This window comes from Chlamydotis macqueenii, chromosome 8 (assembly GCF_036417535.1).
Source record: "Chlamydotis macqueenii isolate bChlMac1 chromosome 8, bChlMac1.mat, whole genome shotgun sequence".
Lineage (NCBI taxonomy): Eukaryota > Metazoa > Chordata > Aves > Otidiformes > Otididae > Chlamydotis > Chlamydotis macqueenii.
In genome coordinates this window covers 19,162,066-19,185,836 of record NC_141563.1, presented here as the reverse complement: position 1 = coordinate 19,185,836, position 23,771 = coordinate 19,162,066, and the positions used below count along the sequence as shown (strand labels likewise).

Sequence of the window (23,771 nt, the reverse complement as noted above, 5' to 3'; positions counted from 1 at the left end):
ATCAGAAAAAGTATTAAAGGTTTATTGTGGCAAATGTCATTGAAACCATTAGATGAGTGTCCAATAGCAATAAAAAAGATAAAGAACAAATTCTACCAATACTTATCAATAGATAGAAGACAAAGCAATGGCTACTATTTGGTCTGGCAAACTTGTTAGAAAGAAAAGCCTGTAGCTACAGCAGACTCTCTCTTTTCTACAGACCTTCTTTTTGAAAACAGAAGTGGCTTTATCTTGCCATAATTACACCATTCCTAGGGACATTTTAGAAAATGCAAGGAAGAATAAACTCAGCTGTTACAAGTACATATCCAGCTCTAGTCCTTTCACTGTTTCTGAAGTAGACATACATGTCATAAATGCTTCGCCCCCTCCATGCCTTAGTCTTCTGTCTCCCATCTTGGCTCCCGCATAGGCTAACCTGCATCCACACAAAAATTCAGCAATTTTTTTTGGTTGAATCATTTCACAAAAAAAAAAAATAATCAGTTCCAGTGGTCAAACTGAAAGTGTCAAAAAATAGAAATACTAGGATTACATGTTTTTATGCTCCTGAAATATTTTGTTTCAGGCACTTTCTCTATTCTATGCATCTGCAGAAGTGCCAAATATTCTGGACCAGTTAGAAGACATAAATCATGAGTATAGCTTAGTGCGAGCAATAAGAGCTCAATATAGAGCTGAATATTGGTTACTATTGGTAACTGCCAAGTCTGCAAGGGAAAAAACAGCTGAGAAGGGGACCCAATTCTATCCACCCACTGAGCATCACTATAAATAATTTTAAACAAATTACTTAGAGAGGTAATGTGGTAGAAGTTTCCACCTGCTTACAATCCAGCGAGCAGAATTCTGCTCTCAATAAATATTTCAATAAACCATTTATTTCCAAGAAACTTACATACAGGCTCCTGCAAAAGGCCAGCATCATTTGTATATCAGAAAACAGTTCAAGGCTCAGCTCCTGGTAAAGGAAATAATGTGACATTTTTGGTAAAACAAAATCCATTTACATTTTAATGAACAGTCAATGAAGAACAGCTAGCTCTCAAACCTGAAAATTATTTGTATAAAGTCTGAGAAAATTCAGAAAATTGTTCCCTCAGCACCATTGCATCTACCGCTGGTTTATAAAACAATTTATCTTTTCTCTCACGAGATCTCTGTTTTGGCTGTGACAAATGTCACCCACCTCTCTGAGAACCCATCAAGATACCCAGACTCATACGCACTTCCTAGAACACCCTACATTTCAGTCCGTGCACCAAATGCCCGTGGGGGAGCTGTGTGGGTGAAACTGCAGCAGCCACTCTGCACTGGAGTGAACCTGCAGAGCCAACTGACGGAGAGCAGAAGCACCCCATCTCCTGCAGACATGCTTCTCGTCCAGGGATCAGCCATCTCTCCCTTCTCAGTCCTGATGTTCAAGGCAGACCGCAAAACACTTCAAAAGATAAGCACGGGAAATGAAATTCATAGCTTTAGCAGGTATTAAAAAACGTATTTTTTGTTTAATGGCTCATTACAATTCACCCCCAAGATAATCCCTCCATGCTTTTTAATGTGATAAACGAGGCTTCTCTCTTTTCTATAGGAGATAATAACCTAATCACCTCTCCCCCTGCTAATAGTCCTCTTCTCCACTAATCTCTATTTCACTATTATCACCTATTTTTTTTTCTCTCTCCAATGATCTAGCTGGTTTAGCCTAATGCAGAGCAATTATTCTCTTGGTTATTCTCAAATCTGATGCCCCAAAACTTGTTGGCTTTTTCTTTTCTTTTGTATCAAACTCTTTCCCTGCTCTTTCATCTTTGTATATAACATCCTGCCCCGCTCAGGATGAGCTCCTACTCTCTGTCTACTGTCATAGACTATTCCCCTGAAAATGATGCAAGGCTGGAAGCATGATTTGAGAAATGCAACCAGACAGAGAACAACTCCATTTGCTAATCCTCCAAGGAAAAGGATCGCCACTGGCATGGGCAGCACCCCATTTCCTAACTTTTAACAAGCAGTTTCTTAAAAAACTTCCACCTTAACTAGCAATTGCCAAGGAGGACAGTGGGTGGTGAGGAATGAGAGGAAAGACTGCATGGAGGAAACAACTTCCAGAACCTTCACAGCTTGCCAAACGCACTATTAACCAGCAGTAATTACAGCAGAGCGACCTGCTGCTTTGGGAGGCCTGGAGCTAACCCCCCTGGCTCAATTAGCCCCACCTGCTGTACCGGTACCAGCTGGGTTTGAGGGAGAGAAAGCCCAACAATTAAAGGTTAGCAGAGAAGTAGGCTGTTTCTGCAGGGAGCAGGAGGTTTGGCTGGAAACTGCTGGTAGGTGGTGTATTGCCAAGAGGTGTTGGCCGGGTGGCTGGTTTGGGTGCTCTGGGGAGCAGGGTTACTGCCTCCCAGCTCAGCGAGAGGTGGCACGAGAAGCTGTCGGTGCTGGGTTTGCCTTGCAGGAGAAGAGGGATGTGGTGTAGCTTCTGTTGGCTTTGTGTTTTGAATTAAGGGTTGTAAGTAGACGGGAAGAGACAGAGTTACCCAGTTTCTGAAAGCCCCCAGGCCGTGGGGTGCTGTGGGGGTTCCTGCTGTTGCTGGGTTTCTTTTTCTTTGCTCTGGAGCATGCCAAAATCCTTCTGAAAGTGCTGACTATTGACTGCTTGCAGCTGCAAAGCAATAATTCTTTTATATGTTCTTGACAGTTTTTAGTAGCTTAAGTGTTTGATAAATCAGATTAAAAAAAATGCAAGAAGTGTGTCTAGAAATTTTTCCTTCCCCTCCATTTGCATAATTACTAACACAACAGTAAGTCAATTCAAGTGTAGCAAATAAAACCCCTAATTCTCCCATAGTTTCATAACTATTGTTAGAGAAAAATGGAGTGTGAGTTAAAAAGATTTATTTGCTGGAGAGAACAATGTATTTCAGCTTGGAAGAGCAGGTAAGCAACCAAATGCACTACATGTGATTAAGTGGTTACTACTTCTAGATCTATGCTTTTGCCTCTTCCTTCCTTCCCCTGCCTCTGATGTAGTGGCATGATTGTCCAAATCCAGTCCTGACACAATGATCCAGGTTAAAAGAACTCCTGTGGTTAAAGGCCTTGCAGTTTGCTGGGATCATTTGCCAAGAGAGCGAACATGGCTTGCCTCGATGGTGGCAAACCTAAGTGTAACAGTCTGTGATGCGGTAGGGAGCTGCAACCTCGCAGCCTGCTTTAGGTAAAGCTGAAATGGTTTTTCTCCTTGTGGCTTGGGGTTTTCTGTGGTAGTCTCACAGACTCTGTTTGGCTTCTATACGCAGTTTTGCTGCCAGAGATCATATTTTTATGTTGGAGCCTAGACAAATAAAAGACAGACTCAGCTGAAGATCAGCATTGTTGATACCTCAGCTGTTGCGCAGCTTGTGCAGGAAGGAATTGTTTCATATTTAGTTTTTATACCAATATACCTGTTTCAGATACAATGATGTATGTTTTCTGGGTCTTTTTCCCACTTTGAGGTTGGGGGGGGAAGAGTTAAACCAAAACTATTACCAGCTGCCTTATACTGCACTCATAACAATATGTTATTCTCAGTATAGGTATCCTCTTAAGAGTGTAAGTGAACTTTGTTTAATGGGTGTAGTTAACGAATAAAGATGGCTGATAATGGCTAGTAAGGATGATTGAGCTATTTGTGGTGAATCTGAAGCACAGTGACTATGTGTGCTGTTACAACAGTTTATCTGAACTGCAGCTAGGGGACTGCTCAGATACAGAGGAGGGAAAGGTGATGAACTATGTTTTCCTGTGCGTGACTAATGGCCGGTACTCAGTGCTTCAGGACCAAAAAGGACTGCAAAATACAGGTTATTCTCACCATTACAGAGCAAAGTATACTTTACCCTTACTATAGCTCATGGGTAATTAAGCTTTATGCTAAAGTAGATTTATCCAATTATTCTGCTTTCTAACTACAGAGATAGCATCTGACCATAATATTACCAGGGCTAGGAAAACATAATCCAGCTATACTGTATGGCTGACTTGAAATTTCACTGAATTTCAAATGCTGGTGACATTACCTGAGGAAGTATTTTTTTTGTACAAGGGCCTCATTCAGTGTTTTTCATCCTGGATTTTATAACTCGAATATCTCAGTCAAGTTCTTTCTAACATCTTAGCAAATTAAGTATTATGGTCTGCTTTGTGATACAGTAGTCTTAATAATCTATATTAAGTCTTTGGAATTCTATCTGACTTTACAGAACACTGAGTATATATGCTAGAGGGTATACGATCAATGAAGTTGCTGAAGTGATTATAATGTGTTCATAAGTTGTGAAAGTAGACTGCTATTGCCTGTGTCTTTTGGTGTTGGTGAATTCAGATGAGTATCCTGAGGCAATATTGTCGTGAGTATTCTGTAGCATGTAACTAGATTAGCAACAAAGGTGAGCCTCAGGAGAGAGCTCTACTCCTAGTCCTGTGTAACAGTTTACATAATTTCTCGGTCATGTTTCTCATCTAAAACAATCTGCTTCCTTCTGTTGATGATAATTATGAATGCCTCTTGATCATGAATATTTGCTTCAGACAAAGCTTCTGGGAGAGGACTCGCTGCTCCAACATTCTTACTTGACATGATCAATACTCTGTACTGGGCCAGGGACTGAGCTTGTCTACCCACGAGTATTTCCTTTCTTTCAAAGTATTGGATCTTTGCTCAAGTGATATAATTACAAACAGAGGAAAGAAACATTTGTCGTGCAGTTGTGAGGCTTGCCCATGTGAACAGATCTGGCAGAAGTAAGTGCAAGTAGAAAAGATACAGGTACTGGCCCTTTAAGGGTGAGAAAGTTACTAAACACCTCTTAAATGTCTCCGAGTATGCTAATCCCTGAACTGCTGTACAGAAGCTTCAGTAAAAACAGCGAACTCTAGTTAGTTTCTGATGAAACAGTTGTAGATGCCTGGTCCCAGGGGACAACTCCTGAGCTGATCTCAGCTGTGAACCTTCCCACAGCCTAGGCGGAGCACCTACATTCCTGACAGCGATTTCCTACAGACCTTCATGGCTCTTCGCTCAGGGCACAGGTTGTTCAGCTGTCCTGTAATGAGGCTCCTAAATCTTCCTATTCACAACACAGGGAGTGTAGGTGCCTAATACAGGACTCCTTGCAGGCCGTGGGCTGGGACACTGTGTGTTATAGCCCATCACTCTCTCACTGGACTTGGCCCAAAAGTTGCTAATCCACCCTCCGAAGTGGTTTGTCTGTTTTGTTTTGTTTCCTGTTTTTACTTTAAATAGTAATGATGAAGCTGATTAGCTGCAAGATGCTATTGTAATATAAGATTCAAATAACAGATGTGAGAACAGACTCTGGCCTTGGTTGAAATGACATATGTCATTTGTTATTATTTAACATTTTCTTGTGCAATGGAAGACAGGTTTTCTGCTCTTTGAGAAATTCCTCACTGAATAATATGTACAAAATCAGGACTTACTATTTTGTGCATATATATAAATCTGAGAAAACAAAATAGCTGTATCTAGAAGAGCAGTATATATTTTGAAATACGGTACTGATCACAGAAGGGGGAAGTGATAAGCTAATAGAACGGATCTATTTCTGTCATCTCATCTTAGGTAAAATAATCCAATATTACACTTATGGTTGAAGGTCAACAAAGGAAGTGTGTAAAGCTCTGTTACTTTTGGCTATGTATATTGCATAAAAATACAGAGTACAATTCACTACATTGAAAACCACAGTATTTTAACAATTTTATTCTGACAAAAGGTTTAAGTGGCTTGCACTTACTGATAGCTATTAAAAAGGAGTTTAGTTTCAGCAAATATTATTTTATAAATCCGTAGCCCTAAATGAGAACCAAATTATATCTAAACAGAAAACTGCAGTATTAAAAATAAATAACCAAACCCCTACTTGTTTATGTCTGGGTTATTACTGGTTCATCAGCACCTTAGCAGTATGGAACTGTGCTCGATAACAGCACGAATGAGAAATTGAAGTTGACAGGTTTGCAAATCCAGTGAATGGAAGGGCCACTGATGTTGCCTGCGCTATGGCAGAATGCGCTCTGACTGGAGACACTGCTCAGCTTCCTCCTGTGAATTAACTTGTTTTGGTAGGAACACCTGGGGATTCCCCACAGGTACCCCAGCTTGCCCCATGATTCAGAAAGACAGTTTCCCCGCATATGATGGGATGCCTCTGTGAGCAGACTTAGACCACATGTCAGGTCAAGAGCTCTGCAGATAGGGTCCTTTTCCTTTAGGAGACGCTGCTGGTAGCTGCCCTGGGAAGAGGAGTCTGAATAGGTACAAGCCTACGAGGAGGTAAATTCCACTCTTCTAGAACCAGAGATCTTTACCTAGGGCAGGCCACAACATGGCTGGTTCCTTCCTTGCCATCCTGATACTGTTTTGTGGAGTGGCTTTGGAGACCATCCTCTTCAGACAGCCATTCCAGATTTAGCCATGAAGCAGCATATAATCAAGAAAGCAACACTGGCAATCTTCTTTAGCGTAGGAATGTGACTCCAGTGCTGATGGAGCATTTGCCATCTAATTTCACGAACTTCTTCCAACCAATAGAAAAATCTCTGAGACAGGCTTGGCTGCCAATATTACAGGCTTTGAAGTCTGCTGGCAGGTAAAAGCTGCATGTCAGTGACCTACAAAAACATCAAAAGGTATGTCAGTGAATGCTGTTGCAAGGGCTGGAAGCTGGAAATCTAAAGGAAAATCCTCAAAGATAATACTAAAAGACTTCAAAGGTAGGAGATAAATAGGAAATCAACAACACTGGTCAAAATCAGACAGAGAAAAATAATTTTCTCTGAGTGGAAGTTGGAAAGGAAATAAAAGGGAGAAAACTGTACTGCTTTTTATGGGCATGTGTACAGATACTATGTAAGCAACAGCTATCTTGTCTTCAGGGTGTGTACATCAGTACACTCAGAATATAAATATATACAGTTAATGCCTCAAAAGGAGACTAATAATTGATATCCATAGGTGCTGTATAATATTATTTTTCAAAATAACATAGTTTATCACAGTGTAGCGAGTATGTAATAATGAAAGACAGAATCGTTAAAGATGAGGTCCTTCACATACCTTGCCAGAATCCAAATGTGTGATCTAAAAGACTCAAAGTGAAGGCATTAATGTAGGAAATGGGTTAATCTCAATAGTATAAGGCTTTTTGTAATTTCTGGTACTTTATCTCTTATGAAAATCTAACATGGAACTGGAAGTAGGTAATACTTTAAAATAAGAATGACCAGGCTGTGTAAGACCAAGAATCCAGTAAGACCAGTACCCTACTTCTCATAATAGTGATGAATGGATGCTTAAGGAAGATATGGAACACCAGACAGGAATATATAACACTTTCCCTGAGCTTCCAGCTGTTTGCAGCCGAGAACCTTCCTGAGCCAAACATGATTTCTGTGTATCTAGTAGTTGTCAGTGAATTCCTCTCCCATGAACTTGTGTAGTCCTCTCCTGAAACTAAATTTATATCAAACACAACATCTCTAGCAGGAAGTTCCCAGCTTTACAAACAGGCACTATGAAGAATTACTCTTCCCCCCCCTAGGTTTGACATCTGAGAGTCACAGCTCTGAATCTGGGTGCTGTCACAAAACCTGTTCTGTGGAGACAGGCTCTATCAGAACCAGCTGCAGGATCAGGTCCTCTGTCAGTGCCACTGTGCAATGAGTGAAATAAATCAGAAGGGAGAAGGAAGTAGCAGTATATGATCTTGAACATCAGAATGACCATGTGAAGACATTTTCAAAATGCATTACAGCACACTTGTGTGTGCTCTGTGTGGTTTGGTTTACCATGGTGCCAGAGCGCACAGGGCTGTAGTTAATATTCCATTGACTTTTTTTTTTCTTTTTTTGTGAAGTTCTGTTTTCAATTTTCAGTGTGTAGCAGTGTTACCAAATATGGGAGAAGCTGCTGCCACTCTGGACTTGTATCACTGCCTATGCACTGGGGATGCATAACAGAAATGGATTTTTTTTTTTTAATTCCAATGGTAAGCTCTGATTCCCTGTAGCCTCCAGTGTGGACAGAGAAGATTACAGGCAGGTGGTATGGTAGATAGAATTTTCCTGCTTTGCATCCAAACAATTTAAAAAAAAAAAGCTGCAAAAAGGAATGCTGTTGAATATATCAGATACTGTAAGAAGGGTTAAGCTGTTCAGATCACCTGCTTCAGATGCAACATAAACCTTTTTTTTTCTTTTTCTTTTTTTTTTTTTTTTTCCCTTCCCCTCCCGGAGGAAAATAAACAGTTCCCTTGTCCCTAGGGTGGTAGCAAGCCCTAACAAGGAAAAGCAGGACACATTCCTTCCTCCCTCCCTTTATAACTAGTCACTGAATTGCTCCCAACACATTCCAGATCTGGTAGGATAGCTTAATTGTCTTCACCTGGAGGCCACTGCCTGAATTCCTGTCAGTTAATAGAACACCTATGGAGTGAGGCGCCGTGATCGTGTTCTGATGAAAGTGGGTTATGCACCCAGTCCCATGTTCATGAGCAGTTTCATCGGTTCATTTGCATATGAAGATTTAGAGTTCCTTGGGTGTAACTGTGCCTATAAAAGTTTGAGTCTGTAAGTGTCATCAAACATAATTCCTCCCTAAAGACTTAGAACACATACATGAAAGATGAAAAACTGTTAATTGTAATAAGTTGTGGTTATGAATGAAATTTTTAATTGCTTCCTTTACAATGAAAGGCCTGTATGGAGAAGGGAATGCTGCTGGTTTGCTTTCACAGGTGGTGAAAGAGGGAAATTACCGTAACAATTCATGATCAAGTGTGCAGTGTTATTCTATAAGGCAGCTGAAATTTTGAAAAGCTATTCAGACGATAATTCTTGTCACAGAATGCTATCAACCAGTACTCTGGGTCATAATTCACCATTTCTGTAGGTACAGATATGATTCACACAGAATGTCAAGTGGAGTCCCGAGATTAAAATCCTAAATAATTAGTACACTAGCAAGTACCTTTTTTCAAACAAGTAGCTAGACAATTAGACTAGAGAAATAAAAATATTTAAGCACACAGTCTCAAAGTAATTGGTAATTGTTACATACTTGTTCTACGTGTACCGTCATTTATGGGGTATTTCGTAATAAGCTTTGAAACCACACTTGTGTTGCCTGATTTTGTTCCAAGTGAAGCAAAATGTTTATGTGGTTACAGATAAAGATTCTGGAATAGCACTGAAAACAGTTGCTTCCTAGAAAACGTTTTGACAATTTGGTGATGCATCAGGGAGTTCCACCAGACAGCATCTTATCACAATATTGCATAGATAGCCAGAATAGGTTTCATCATAGACCAGTGGTGGCTCTTTATTCATATGTCCACTGCAGAAATGAAAATAAGGTAAGACCAGAAGGCCTCTAAGGTTTGAAAGTCATGGTAAACATGACTTTAAAAGAAGTAAAAAAAGTGCAAGACCACAACCAGGATGATAAACAACAGATTGAGAATATTAACAATTCTATTTTTACCCATGTTTACTAATTTAAGGTTTTATTGGGTGGAATAATGATTTAATGTAAGACTTCTGACAACAAAGTGAGAGAATTATGTAAGTGGGAGAAGAGTACAGAGGGGAATGGCAAAAAAAATTCTGAATAAGGAAAGGCATCTGTTTTATGAATGCTATCCTGATATAATTCAAAGTGTTAATGTAATATAAGCTAGACTGAAAGTTTATATAAACCAGAGCTTTGAATTTTCATGGATAAGGAAACAAATATTGTTTTCTGAAAACTGCATATAGTTATCATACATTGTATACTTTTGTATATATCCTGTATCAACAAGTCTGTATTTTGGGTTATGTTCAGACATACTGGAAGCTACAGCTTCCAGTCCTGTAGCTGCTTGTGATTAATTTCAAAATAAACCTGAGAGACAGAGAGATCTTAAACATGTACAGGGCTTCTACTGGAGTGAAATTAATGGTATAATTTTCTTCTTAAGCTCAAAAGACTAAGTTCTATGACAAATAACAAAACGCATCTGACAATGTTATTCACTTTAATTTGATTTTACAGATAACTCTGGATACTCACATCAACTATTTTAGTTACATAGGCATTCTTAGGAACTTTTTTTTTCTTCATGTAAACAACCTTAACATACCACAGGAAAGGAATGGAATACCTGTTTCTCAGGTGTCTTGTACAAATATGCTTTTTCACTGCTCCCATAACTACCAAAACATTACCCAAAGTAGACCAACAATGACTTAGACTGTTTTACTACTATGACAGCAGGTGGGATATGCTCATTAAACACACCTCTGGTAAATCAAATGAAAAATTAAGAGATCTGTAGATTATTAGCTCCATAGTTGGACTACTAATAGTAATTCTGTACAATGTGTTTTACAGATATTCTATAAAATCAAAGTTATGAAGGCCAAGAGGGCTCGGCTGTTTCACCAGCGATAAGCCCCTATGGTACAGATGTTCACTTGGGCTGTTGCTCATCCAGAGTCACCCCTAATCTGGATATGAGATTTGGGAATGAAGATGAGATGAATACAGATCAAGAGGATAACAAACCTAATTGTAGGAGTTAAACTATCTGTTAAGATTACAGCAAATACATATATTGCCCGCCATTAAGTGTATAATACTTGCGTGGATTATTTCCTTTAGCTTTTGCTTTTTTATACCGTTAATGGCAGTGGCGGCCGAGTGACTTGCGACTCTAACCTCGCAGCGCCCTCCTGTGGCACACCTGGTAATTGCACGGGTCTCGACTGCTTTCAGCTGCTCTCAGCCAGCTGTGACTTTTCCATGGGGAGTGGTCACAGCAAGAGTGGTGGAGCAGAGGATGGTTTAGAGCTTTGGTTTCGTGTCTCTTTCTGTGGCCAAGTATCACGTTGGTTGCTCTACCAAAGTTTTACCTTACTCATGGGAAAGTGGTTTGAAGGGAAGGGAGTTTTCCCTACTATCCTAAAATTGATCCAAATATACTCAGCCCATGGCTGGTATGATTAATAGAAATAAAATACAGAATTGGGAAATATGTGTTTGAAGAAGAAATACTCAGACTGGACGGGCTGAAAATTTTCATCCCAAAATCCTGAAATAAACTAGAATAAGATGACTGTTAGAGCGAATCCAGAGGATACCGCAAAGATGATCAGAGGGCTGGAGCACCTCTCCTATGAGGACAGGCTGAGAGAGTTGGAGCTGTTGAGCCTGGAGAAGAGAGGGCTCTGAGGAGACCTTATAGCAACCTTCCAGTACCTAAAGGGGACCTACAGGAAAGACAGGGAGAAAACTCTTCAGCAGGGCCTCTTGCGATAGGATGAGGGGTAATGGTTTTAAAATAGAAGGAGATTAGACATCAGGAAAGTTACGCTGAGGGTGGTGGAACACTGGAACAGGTTGCCCAGAGAGGTGGTGGATGCCCCATCCCTGGAAACTTTCAAGGCCAGGTTGGATGGGGCTCTGAGCAACCTGATCTGGTTGGAGATGTCCCTGCTCCTTGCAGGGGGATTGGACTGGATGGACTTTAAAGGTCACTTCCAACCCTAAGAGATTAATCTAGTTTATACAAGATGATAACAAGTGTGATACAGTTGTAACAACATCAGGATTTACTTACCACCTGAGGTATTTCATGGAGAAATAGGAGTGACACTGTTAAGACTTTAAAATGGAATATTCAAGTAAATCAGTAGGCAGAAAAGACACACATCACTAGCACGTGCAGAAACGACTACTGAGGTGACCAATGGAAGAAAAATAAAGGCTGAGTGAGATTAGACGTGATTGCTGTATATAAATACATTAACCAGGTAGCACAAAATACTGAGGAGGGAGATCGGCCAAAGCGAAAGGGCAATGATGATGAACAAACTAGTATAAACTGTCAATTTATAAACTAAAATTAGAATTTAGAAAAAAGATCCTAACCTGGAGGAGTGAGTTTCTAGAACAGGCTTCCAATTGGAACATGGAAGAAAATCTTAAATAGTGAATCTAAGCAAAAGAAACTAAGTGATACAGTGCCTCCAATAGCAAGAACTAAACTCGAGCCACATCTGTTCCAGGTGTGTATTCTTAACTGTTATTCTGGAGATTAATTATTTGTGCCTTTTTGCAAATATGACCCTAGAATGTGAATTTATTGGCTTTACACTATTTGTGTTTTAGCCCCCAATTGACTAGACAACTTCTGGGGAGAAACCCAGACCTATATCATGCACAGCACCACTCTCTCCAGTGTTAATCCTGAACAAACTGTCCTTCAGGAAATGTTGAGTCTTCCATAAGCTGTCAGCCCAGCCTTACCTGTGGTGCATCAGATATTTCCCAGATGATCCTATCAACTATAGACTGGTTGGATGTGTTGATTTGTTAGAGCCAGCTAGGAAGAAGCCAAATGCTACCTTCAAAAAGTAAGAATGTAGTTAAATAAGGTATCTATACTGGAATGGCTGTGCAGTGAATGGTCACAAGCATACTGAAATTTCTGGTTTTATGGCATAGGTTGATTCAGAGTTTTGTGCTACTACTAGGTCTTGTTTGCATTCATATTGCCTTGGAAAAGCAACCAAACAAAACACACAACCCAAATGAATATGTAAAGAAGTAGTTTGGCTTCCCAATCCAAGAATTCACTATCACACACACAGTCATTTTGAGTTCTTTTTCAGAACACTGTTTTTCTTAATTAGTATCTGGGAGGAAAACTAGAGCTAATGTGTTTTGTTTGGGTGTTAGTCCAAGTATTTCTTGCTGTTGTAGGAAACTATGCAGCTTTAAAGCAAACCTTAGAGCTCTCTAATCCTTATTCTCACATTTGTTCCACTTTTCTATTAGTTCTCTTGCAATTTGTTGCTATATTATTTTAGTTCAGTGATTATTTTAGTTCAGGAATTATGAAAACAGTGAATTCCAAGAGCACAAGTGAAAATATCCTCAAAATGTTAGCACTATATTCACCGTGATATTGCATTTTGCATTCAAAAGGAAGATTATGAACCTAGAATTTTTGGAGAAGAACCTTACAGTTAGTTTGCAACATTATCCAAAAGTTTGGCAGATCAGTTAAATTTTATTGAACCAGTGCTTACGTGACCACAAATGAACTCCACAAACTTGGAGTTTGAGACTTGCTACTGTGAACAAGGGGGTCCCATTATTCACCTTTAGAACTTCTAAGGAACAACCATTATGACTTTTGTAGGAACCTCCCCCCTTTCCTCTTTCTTATTTCCCTAGACTTTTCTTCTGAGATTTCAATTACTACTTTGCTTCCCTCCTTCATCCAAGATCAGAGGCAGTGCTCTGCCTTCCCTAAGAGCCTACATGATTCAGGTATGTAGTCTTTTCCTCACAGATCGTCTCTCCCTAGCAGCAGACAGAGAACAGACTATGGTTGTGCTACGTTGCTACGCAAGCCTCACTTCTGTTACAAACAAAAGCTTCAGATTTTCCTTACTGAGAAGATGGAAAAAGTAGAGACCTATGTTTCTTAAGATGTGAAGGTCCCTCTGTAACTGAAACAGCTTTAAGCTGTGTGACAGCACAGAAGATGAGCCGGTTGACAATCTGTCTGAGAAACAGCAATTTCAATGGTGCCTGAAGTAAACTCTGCAAAATATGCCTGCAAGAACTATTTAGTACTTGCATGTCTTGATCTCTTGCCTGCTTCTAGCAATTTTATTCATCTCATCTTCTGCAGGACTACAGGGCTTCTTGAACTGAAAGGTATTTCAACAATACAATCTGGACAACATAACTGCTCTGCTTCTCATTTTCTCTGGTAGTCATATGAGTCAAGCCCTATGATTTACAATTTCAGATTACAAGAAGAAATATGTAATAAGCTTAAAGATTAGGGCACAGGTGTTTCTGAAGGTCAAGTGTATGGCACAACTAAGTTTAGGAAAAGATTTAGGAGGATTAAGTTTATATTTCTCGTTGCTTAGTTACAATACAGAACTATTAAAGGTTTGGTCCTTACTTAGTATTTAGTTACTTCTGCTGCCTATTTATGCTATTCCCATCAAGTCAGTGTGAGATAAAGTAGCGTGTGAACATTCAGTGCATTAACTAAGCTGTGATAATAACATGGAAACATGTCTTTACTTGTGGTAAAAACTCACTCACATCTTATTTCAGATAACAGGGCAATTGGCAGCTGACACTTGACTTGGAATGATGTAATTTGGATGATTATTTACTTAATAGTTAAACTGTGTATCTTCTATTTATATATTCTGCATTAAGATGGACTGTGTGGGTTCAGTCTTGCTGAGCTGGAGCAAAGAATCCTGCCCTACCTTATAAACTCTGCCTTAGCTGGCACGCAGAGAGGATGAGCTTTCAGCTGTGGCTTAGGGTGTAGCTCTATGTAGGAAGGAACAGAGAATTTTCTCACGTTGGTTAGAGACATACAACTTTATGCCTTAAGGCTGAAGAGTAATATGATTTTTTTTTCTTTCTCCTAGAATGGGATAAAACTTCACTATTTATTTTTTCTTGTGAAAGAGAGATTAATTTATTTTCCATACCAAAAAAGGAAAAAGCATGCTTATTATCTGTGTATTTATATATACACATGCATATATATATATATGTGTGTTTACATTCCTACAGAAACTTTCACTATTTTTTTCTAAAACATGTAAAACACTGGCCTATACAGCATGAGGGCAACTGTCCTGATGGGTATACTGTCCTGATGAGCTATACTAGAAAGCCCCATAAGCAGAACCTTTGCAATGAGGAACAAGTTAAAAGATGTTTAACTGCAAGCACTGTCTTGGGTACAATCTAAACTTTTCCTAGTGATCTGCCTTTAAATGTACTATTTATCAGTAGTATCACAAACTATTAGTAGTAGCAAGATGTAATATTAGTAAATTAGTCACAAAAATTATTAGTAGCAGATATTAGTAGCAATATGTAATATTAGTAAGTAGTAGTAACAGTAATAACATGTAGTAGTAACATCCTTTCTTAAAAAGAGTAGAACACCATCAGTCTCTTTCTTTGTATATTCATGGAGAGGAGCTTCGTATTTCTTTAAAACTTTACTATTCACATTTTTCAGGAGTCTACTTTCTGCCTCCTTCTCTGCTGTTATTGATCCTATGCTTATTTAACAAAAGCCTACTTGTTTCATGTATCTGAAATTTACTCATTAAATTACATATTTTGTTACCTATTCTACAATATCTCTTCCTGCTTACTCCATGCAACTAAGAGGTTTTCTATGTTTATAACCTTGTTTCCCTGGCCTTTTTCATTCCTCTCACTCTCTACTATCTTTGCTGAAGATCACCTGGATGATCCTGAAGTTAGCCTCCAGTCCTGTTTTTTATGATGCTATGATCTTTAATCAACACTGAGGTCTAAAGTATCTCTTGGTTTCCTCAAATTTTAAGATTAGCCACTTCTGTACAGCTCCACTGCATTCTCTATTTTCTTATCACTAGATAAGTATCAGCCATTCAGGACTCACACTTTTCCTTGCTGCTTCCTGCTCTGTTACCACTACGTTTCCTTTCAAAACTGTAAGCTCAAATGCTTTGAGAGAGGAAGAAGGCAACTAGATCCTATCTGCTGGAAGACTTCTGGATCCAAAGATTACAGATGTAAACCATCATCTCAATTATGGTAACTACTGGAATCCTGTGCATGCACTAGTAAAACACCTTTTTGCAGAAAATGTTGCCAAGTAAAGCAGCTGGGTTCTGTATGTATCTTATGGAAAAGTCCCAAATTAGTCTGCCACAGAAGTCTAAAACTGCCCAAGAAACTTTAATTAAGGCTGTATCAGGATGCAACCTTTAATTATATGGCTTCATGTGTTTTTACCACAGTATTGCTGCCTCATTCAGTGAGTAGACACTAATTTTAGTATTAATTTGTAAACAGTATCTAGCACTAAACTTTAATGAACACCATCAAAATATGATCCAAAATTTTAAAATATATTATTAAATGCTAAGTATTTTTAAAAATACTATGTTTAAAGAAACACCTAACTGCCACCGCTGAGTAACACAGTATGCTTCTGCAAATACCTCTTTGATATATCTCAGGATAAATATTCTGAAATTGGGGAAAAATGCAATTATAGGTCAACTTTGAATGTGTTAGATAACTTATCCTGGGACAGCATCCTATAGTGATTCTGTGGCAGAGATCATCTTATCAGCATTTATCTGCCTTAGCCATAGAACTGTCATTTTTCTTCCCATCATCACCTGCCTCATATGATGTGTCTCAAAATTTTTCTAATATATAACAGAGCAGGCCTGTAGGCAACAGCCTACTTACCTGTACAATCCTAATCCAGTCCAGGCTAACACAAGAACTGCACCTGAACTCCCTTTCAAATGGTTCTCCTACCACGTTTCCCGTATCTCCTTGACCATAAATTGCTAGCTTGGCTACCACAGGCTCCTGGTCCAGCCAGTTCCACCTCAGACCTTCTCATTAGATTTAAGTTGCCTTCTTTCAACCTTTTTCTTCTCTAGTCAGCTATCTCTAAATCCCTTCTTTCTGTTTTCCTCATTAGCTCTGGGTGTCACCTTAGTGTTTTGTAACACACATCCAGTCTGCTTTTCTTGTCTAACCATTTAATTCCCTCCCAATACAGGAATCAATGTTCAGCCTGTCTAACCTCCTTGCTCAACTGGTCTCTAGGTCCTACTTCCACTGGCTTCCTGACCCAAGGTGGCTCAGCCTCCTTTCCTAAATACTGTATTGCTAAGCCATTCCAGTTTCTGTAGCCCTTCACTGATTTTGTGTCAAGCCATTTATTTCTCTTCCACTCTCAATCTTGCCTCATCCTAATGCATTCCTTTCATCCTTTATTTGGTTTTATCCCCCTGCATTCAGACCAGTGGGATCATTCTTAAAGCCAAACTGTAGCTGATGCTCAGTCCCCATGTCTAGCTGCATTTTGGTATAAAACAGCCGTTACAGGAAAAGCCTTTGAGCTTGCATAGTAGTTGATCAACAGCTGACCGCTTAGTCTGTATGGAGGAAGGTTGCAGAGACTTGGATAATATGATCTGTAAGGAAACTAATGGTGCATGGCTGCTTTACAGGGTGATCCAGTTTGCAGGAGCTGTGAGGCACGTGAACATACCAAATGATGGGATGTTCAGCCCTGATGGTAGCCCAAAGCCAAGAATTCTTACAGAAGGCATACAAATCCATTTTTCAAAAGTCAGTAATGTGGCAGTGTGAAGTGAAAAACTTAATCAAATGCTACCTGGATATCACATATGACCTGTTATTAGTGTGTAAGAGTGGACCATTAAGCTCCTAGAATGTTCAATGTCTCAGACATAGTTAATCAGAGGAGCTCCTACAATTAACAACTTGTGAAACAATGGGTGGAGATAGGACTTCCATTCTGAAAACTCACTTCAAGTTACCACACTGCTCCTCCACCTTTTATCTTTCTTCAGTTGGTGAGCATGCACCAAAATAGCAATTCAGTCTCAGTGTTAATAAATGCTAAGTATTGCATACAGAGGAGAAATTCTAATTCTACTTTAATTCTCCAAGAATTATCTGAACTATATTGACTCAAAACTATGAATAAGAAATACTGCACTTGCCAAGGATAGAAGTTTAATGTGTAAAAAGTACTAAATAGTTTACAAGTCCCTATAGTGAGAGGAAGTAGGAGACAGCAATTTCCAGGAATATGCCAACAGGGAGAAGAGTTCTGCAGAGTATAAAAATAGGACCCTTACTACTGATCTTTCTCGGTAATTAACTGAGCAAATAGACGTACACACAGAATGTATTAAAATCCTTGTTTTGTTACATTAGCATCCTTTCTACATTACCAATATTAAAAACAAATTACACTTTGTTTAAAGAACACATCATCATAATATATAGATGTGGACATAGCTCTTGGAAAACAGAAAGAAAGGTCTGCTTAAGTTGTTATAGTTTAAACCTAATGTCTGATACCTCTTCACCAAGTATGAGAGAGGGATACGATTCCTTTTTGAGGAGTTAGAACAATTCAAGCTTCATCACCTGGAAGGAGGAACCATAGCAGAACAGTGATGATTGCACAGTTTCTCAAAAGTTATGTCTCTTGCTTAAGCTAGTCTCTGCCAAATTTGAGTCTGCATTGCAAAGCATGTTGATAAAGCACAGCAACCTAAAAGCTTGTTACATTTTCTTAATATATTGAAAGTATTTTTCTATTGCTTCATTCTCAGAAATACTAGACCACACTGGCATGACATCTTTTATTAAAGAAATTAATATCCAAGCTGAGATAGAAAATTTCTGTCAACTTTCAGTTTGCATCATTATAAATCAACAAAGATATAAATCAGCAAAGATATAAGCAGCTGAAAAGCACTACTTACAGGCGAATTGTGGGGCAATCTCAATAAAAGAATTACAGCTCCACTTACGAAACAGGTATTAGTTGTAAACCTATTTTAAATGCCTCTGTTTAAATTACTGAATTTAGATATCAAACTTGACACCTTGACTTTGCCAAGATACCTTATATTGTTCATAAAAGCCTTTTCAATAAAATGTTCCTTAGAAACATCCTTCAGTTTTCTCACTTTTTGATGAAAAAGGAAACAGTTTTTTAACCAAGTATTATTCTAATTACAATAGGAAGTTAACACTGATGACTTCTTATCTTCTGTCTTACATATCTAATAAAACATAAAACAATATAATATTTGAGATAAGCTAGAAATAAATGCCGAGCAGTGAAACACCTTGGCATTCAGATCACCAAAAGCTGTAAAGATCAAACTGAGCTGTAGTTCACTTCAGGAAAAAACTGAACAAGCTAAGCAGGAACATTTAGTTTCAGTTACCATTTTTCTACCTACTCACCTAGTCCAAACAAGGCAAGTAAAGCACAAAATGCTAACTGACACTGTTAAGAAACAGAATACTGCACTTTGGATGAAAAATCTAATTCTGTATTTATTTCACAGAGGTTATCCAATGATATTGACTCACAAAAGGAGTATTGGTATTCTAAGCAGCAGTATGGACAGTGAAGACATCTTTCTGTAAAACAGTCATAAACCAGAAACCAACTAACAGAAAAAGCAAATGAAAATAGTAAGTAAAATAAAACTGAATTCTTACTACAAATCAGTGGGTTGCTCTCATCTGAAATACTAGGTGCATCTTCTGGACCAGCAGAATATGAGTAATTTCTTAATGACAACAAAAATGAGAATGGATGTCAAACACTACTTCAGAACTAAGTCAGTGTGTAAATATCTGAAATTAGAGTAAGATCCACTATGAAAGCAAATGTATGGAGTCTATACTATCTCTTAGAGTATCTGAATACTATCTATGTACAGATAGGAGACCAGATAATTTCTGAGTCTGGTCTAATAATGGTAATTGCTACATACTTTCCCATTTTCACCTGGACTTTTAAATTTATGAGCTGTGCTTATAAAAAGTGAACTATCGTCTTGTATTCTGGAAAAGCATGAAGTATTAAGTAGAAGTAAGAGTTGTTTTTATAGAGGATTGATCACAGTCACATTTAAAGGCATATAGAGCAAAAAAAAAAAAACAGATCAAGGAAACATAGAAAGTAGACTTGTGTGAAGTAAGCTCTTGTGGGTTATGGTGTCAATTAACAAAGATTCGGACAACTACTCCTAGTTGGGGAAGTAGGGCAGTGGTGGCACAGAGCAAACATATATTTCAAAGCCAATGCTCTATACATCCTAAGCTCTCTAAGCATTTTTTTTTCTATATACCCCTTATCTTCTTCTCCCCTCATTATTCTCAGATTTTACTTTCTGCTCAGAAAGAGTACCTTCCCACATCTTGAGTTCCTGTAACAACCCAATCATCTGAGGGACATGCAGCTAAGAAAAGGGCAAGAACAAGAAGAGAAAACAGGAGGTACAAAGAAATGCAAGCATGTCTTCTCCTTCTGTTCTGCAGATCAAAGAAAGTTTATGTCCATTTCAGTTTCACCCTGTAGGCCCCACTCTGAAGATCAAACCTGTGTTATAATCAGCATATGTTTCATGGAGGTGGAGGCTTATGGGTTGAGTGGCTGATACCATATCCGCATTACTTCACCCACACTGGAGTTTCAAGTTGTATGAAGTGACTAAACATAAAATGATTCAATTTGGTTGATATTAGCTGTATTGATGAGGTTGTCATTGAGAATAGTATGCATCATTACTCATATACACACATATGAACTAATACATAATTAAGTGTAGCTCAACTTTAGATGTAACTTCCTTCTGTTAAAAATCAAGCAACAAACTAATAGTATGGTATAGCACTTCAGTAGAATGACAAAACCTTATCACTTAACACTGATGACTGCATTAATAGAGCATTTCATTAATTTCTCTGCAAACCATGCCAAATTCTACAACTAAGAGAACCCAGATTTCACTAAACAGACCACATCAATCTCTGGAACTGTCCTTCTTGCTCCACTATTTATTAAGTTTTCAAATATCATAGTACTTTACTTAACATTCAACAAGTGAACAATCTTACTGAATTTATAATGGACTTAAAAATTAAGCAAGTGCAAGTCTACAGAATGGAGACCAGCACCATACAAATTGCCTTCAAACTTAACTAACATACATGGTACAGTTTGCATGTTACAGCTTACCTCAACTTACATAAATTAATCTCACTCTTCCGCCACCTTTCACAACACTCGTAAATTGCTTTCCCTGATATTAATATATGTTACATTGGACTTACACTAAACAACATGCTTTTTCATTAAGTTATTAGAGATGTTGTTCTCAGAATATAGCTGGGTGTTGTATGCCAAGTGCCAACAGCAAATAATACAGGTTCTTCCTGTTCTGAGAGAAACCAAATCAGAGCATCTTCTTATTTGTTAACCTAGACTCCATTTAAAAAAAATGTATTCACATAACTATTACTGGGACAAAACATTAACTCCATAGTAATTTCTTATATTCTGGACTTTGACTCACTCCTTCAAACTCAACTGGCTAAAATCAAGATTGACTGAGGACATGACTTTGGAATCTGAACTGTTTAGTAATTTTATTACTGCCTTTTATGAAGCAGACTTTTTTTTTTTTTTTTTAAACTTGTGAAACTGAAGAACTGCTTAGGCAAATACTGCTGCTTAACTCTTCAGACATGGGACCATAGCCTAACACTTGCTGTTACGAGGTCTCCCAATGTCCACTATATGGTTTTATGGCTTTAATAGTAAATATGCAATTTTATTCCTACAGGCTTCAGTCTTCCAGTGTGCATTTTCTAGTTTAAATAGCTTGCTTTCTATGGCTGTTTTTACATAGCTAGTAAGAAGTCTGAACCATACCATAGACCATATTAAAAGCACAGCTGTCAATTTGATCTTGCTTCTTCAGAGAAACTACACACACTATTATTAATACAGGTGACAGGCGTGGTACTCTTTGCTTTGTTTTCTTCCAAGCTACCTTTCCACTTCGAGCTTTTACATTTGAGATATATTTGAATGGATGTTGCTTTTATTTGCTACATTGGAAGATTCCCAGAGTTGACTTGTACCAAGAATACCAAGAAAACAAAATGGCTGCAATGTATGAAGTATTGACCTGCAGCAGATCTCAAACTGCAGAACAAAGGAGGAGCTTTTTGCCACAAAAGCATTTGTCGATATGCTTAGCCATGAGAGTTGTTTGAAACTGATGAAATAATGGATCAATAAAAACCTCATGTTTTGAACTAAGTGCCCATTTATCAATCATGCTAACAAAGTTATTCTAAAGAAAAGCAACATCCAAAAGTGGAGGCAGCAGAAGAAACGGTGGAGGACTGGATGCACGAGACAAGTTTCTTAGATGATGATAGATATATGTGAAATTATTTAAGGACAAGTTAGAAGGGAAATAAAATATGTAACAGGACATGGTATTGGCTAGCCTTAAAAAGTGGGATTAGGACACTGCAGAAGACAAACATAGAACAGAAGTCATGTAAACAACAAAGGTCAGCATGGCCCAAACAGATGGAAATTATATGTAAACAAAGTTAGGCTATATTAGATAGCTAGCTCTGTGGAAGGGTACAACCAACCTAAGCTTGGGATGGAAAAGGACTTGTAGAAATTTTCTTTTTTGTAATTATTTGAATATAAGAAGTGTATTTTGATAAAGAAATTACCTCTTCTTAGGTTCTCACATTTACCTACTGCCAAAGTAGCTAAGATTTAAAAAAACCAAGATATTTGTACAAGCATTCATCTTATAAAACAAGATTAATTTATTAATGCTGTGTGACTCTGCTGTATATTTTCCTGAGGATCAGAAACACTTTAAATAGTTTATTTTTTTTTCCCAGAAGACCAATGTACAGTAGATATTTTAAAGCAGAGATATTACTGATTTGTCCATGATCACAGAACAAGTGCTAGAGACCTAGAATCAGTAGTCCTGACTGTAGTGCTCTAGAAAATGTGAACAATTTGATGTTTTGGGACTCCAGCTTTTACATCGAAACATAAACTTGCCCCAAAATACTCAATGATACCAAGGACAGGGAGAGAGAAAGAAAAGTATATGTGGTGATTCACAATGAAGAAACAGATTATTTCTCATCAAACTGCAGTTTCAGCCCTGCTGCTCCAGGCATACATATTTGAAAGAAATGGGAATACTCGATAAATGGACTGACCTATGCACATGCTCTTATACTACCATAACAAAAGCACAACATTTGAAGCTATTCAAATGTTTTTAAAAGCCAGTATGAAAACCTTTTTTAGACTAAAAATAGATACATTGATTCTAACCGTATTTTGATCTGCATTTAAGTTTGACCAGAGAAATTGTTTTGTCATTTCACTGTTAACCACTACACCAATACAGGCTTTAAATATCTAACTAACCAGTTCCTGCAGAAAGTACAGCCACTTAATATACAGTTTCAGGTATCTTTCTGAGGGATATGACCACAGGGGAAGACCCAGTGTAAACACAGTTATGCTGGCACGGCTGTTTTTGCTGGTATAGCTCGACTTGGCAAACTGTTATTAACTCAGCTGGGGAAAGCTCCTGTGCCAGTATAACTGGTTTTGTAGGAGAAGGCTGGCTGGTATCTCCCGCCGTACCTGGTGTGGCTCTGCCTGCGACAGGGATTGTTTTCCTGGACTTACACAGGTGACAACTCATTCCACCCCTCGGTCTGCAAGTCAATCTTGGCAGCTCCTCTCATGGCCCTAAGAAAAAAAAATAAAATAGCGTGTCAACGCTGAGACATGAAAGTCTCTCTTAAAAGGTTTATTTTGTATTGTCTCCACACCTATACGGCAGTTATAATTCACACAGAAATCACAGTGTGCAGCAGCACAAAGACCCCGCGGAAGCGGCTGGCCGCAGCCCCGCACGGCCGGAGGTGCCAGGCCGAAGACGCCACAGAAAATCGAAAGGCGGGCTGAGTCCAGGGTGCGAGCCCGGCCGCGGGGCCCCTCAGCCCCAGCTCCAGGCGAGGACAGCGGGCGGCAGGCCCGGCCCCGCCGGCGCAGGAGGAAACGCCCCTTCCCTTTCCCCCGCTCCCCGCCGCGCCCGCTGCCGTGGGAGGTGGGGAAGGCGCGTTAATCACCGCCGCCCCCCTTGCACAACCTGCCCGCGCCGCTGCTCCCCAGGCGAAGCCCTGCGCGCTCCCGGCGGGCCGTCCCGCCGGCGGAGGCGAGGCCGGGCCGGCC

General features: G+C 39.0%; 1 long non-coding RNA gene across 1 annotated transcript; it reads right to left on the bottom strand.

Annotated features, from left to right (window-relative positions):
* Position 1: 1 nt before the first annotated feature.
* Positions 2 to 23,770, bottom strand: LOC147599950 (uncharacterized). Its single transcript, XR_015259193.1, has 3 exons — positions 23,689 to 23,770; positions 23,178 to 23,285; positions 2 to 1,444 (listed from the first exon to the last, which is right to left on the bottom strand). It is a non-coding gene; the product is annotated as an uncharacterized LOC147599950 (long non-coding RNA).
* Position 23,771: the final 1 nt, after the last annotated feature.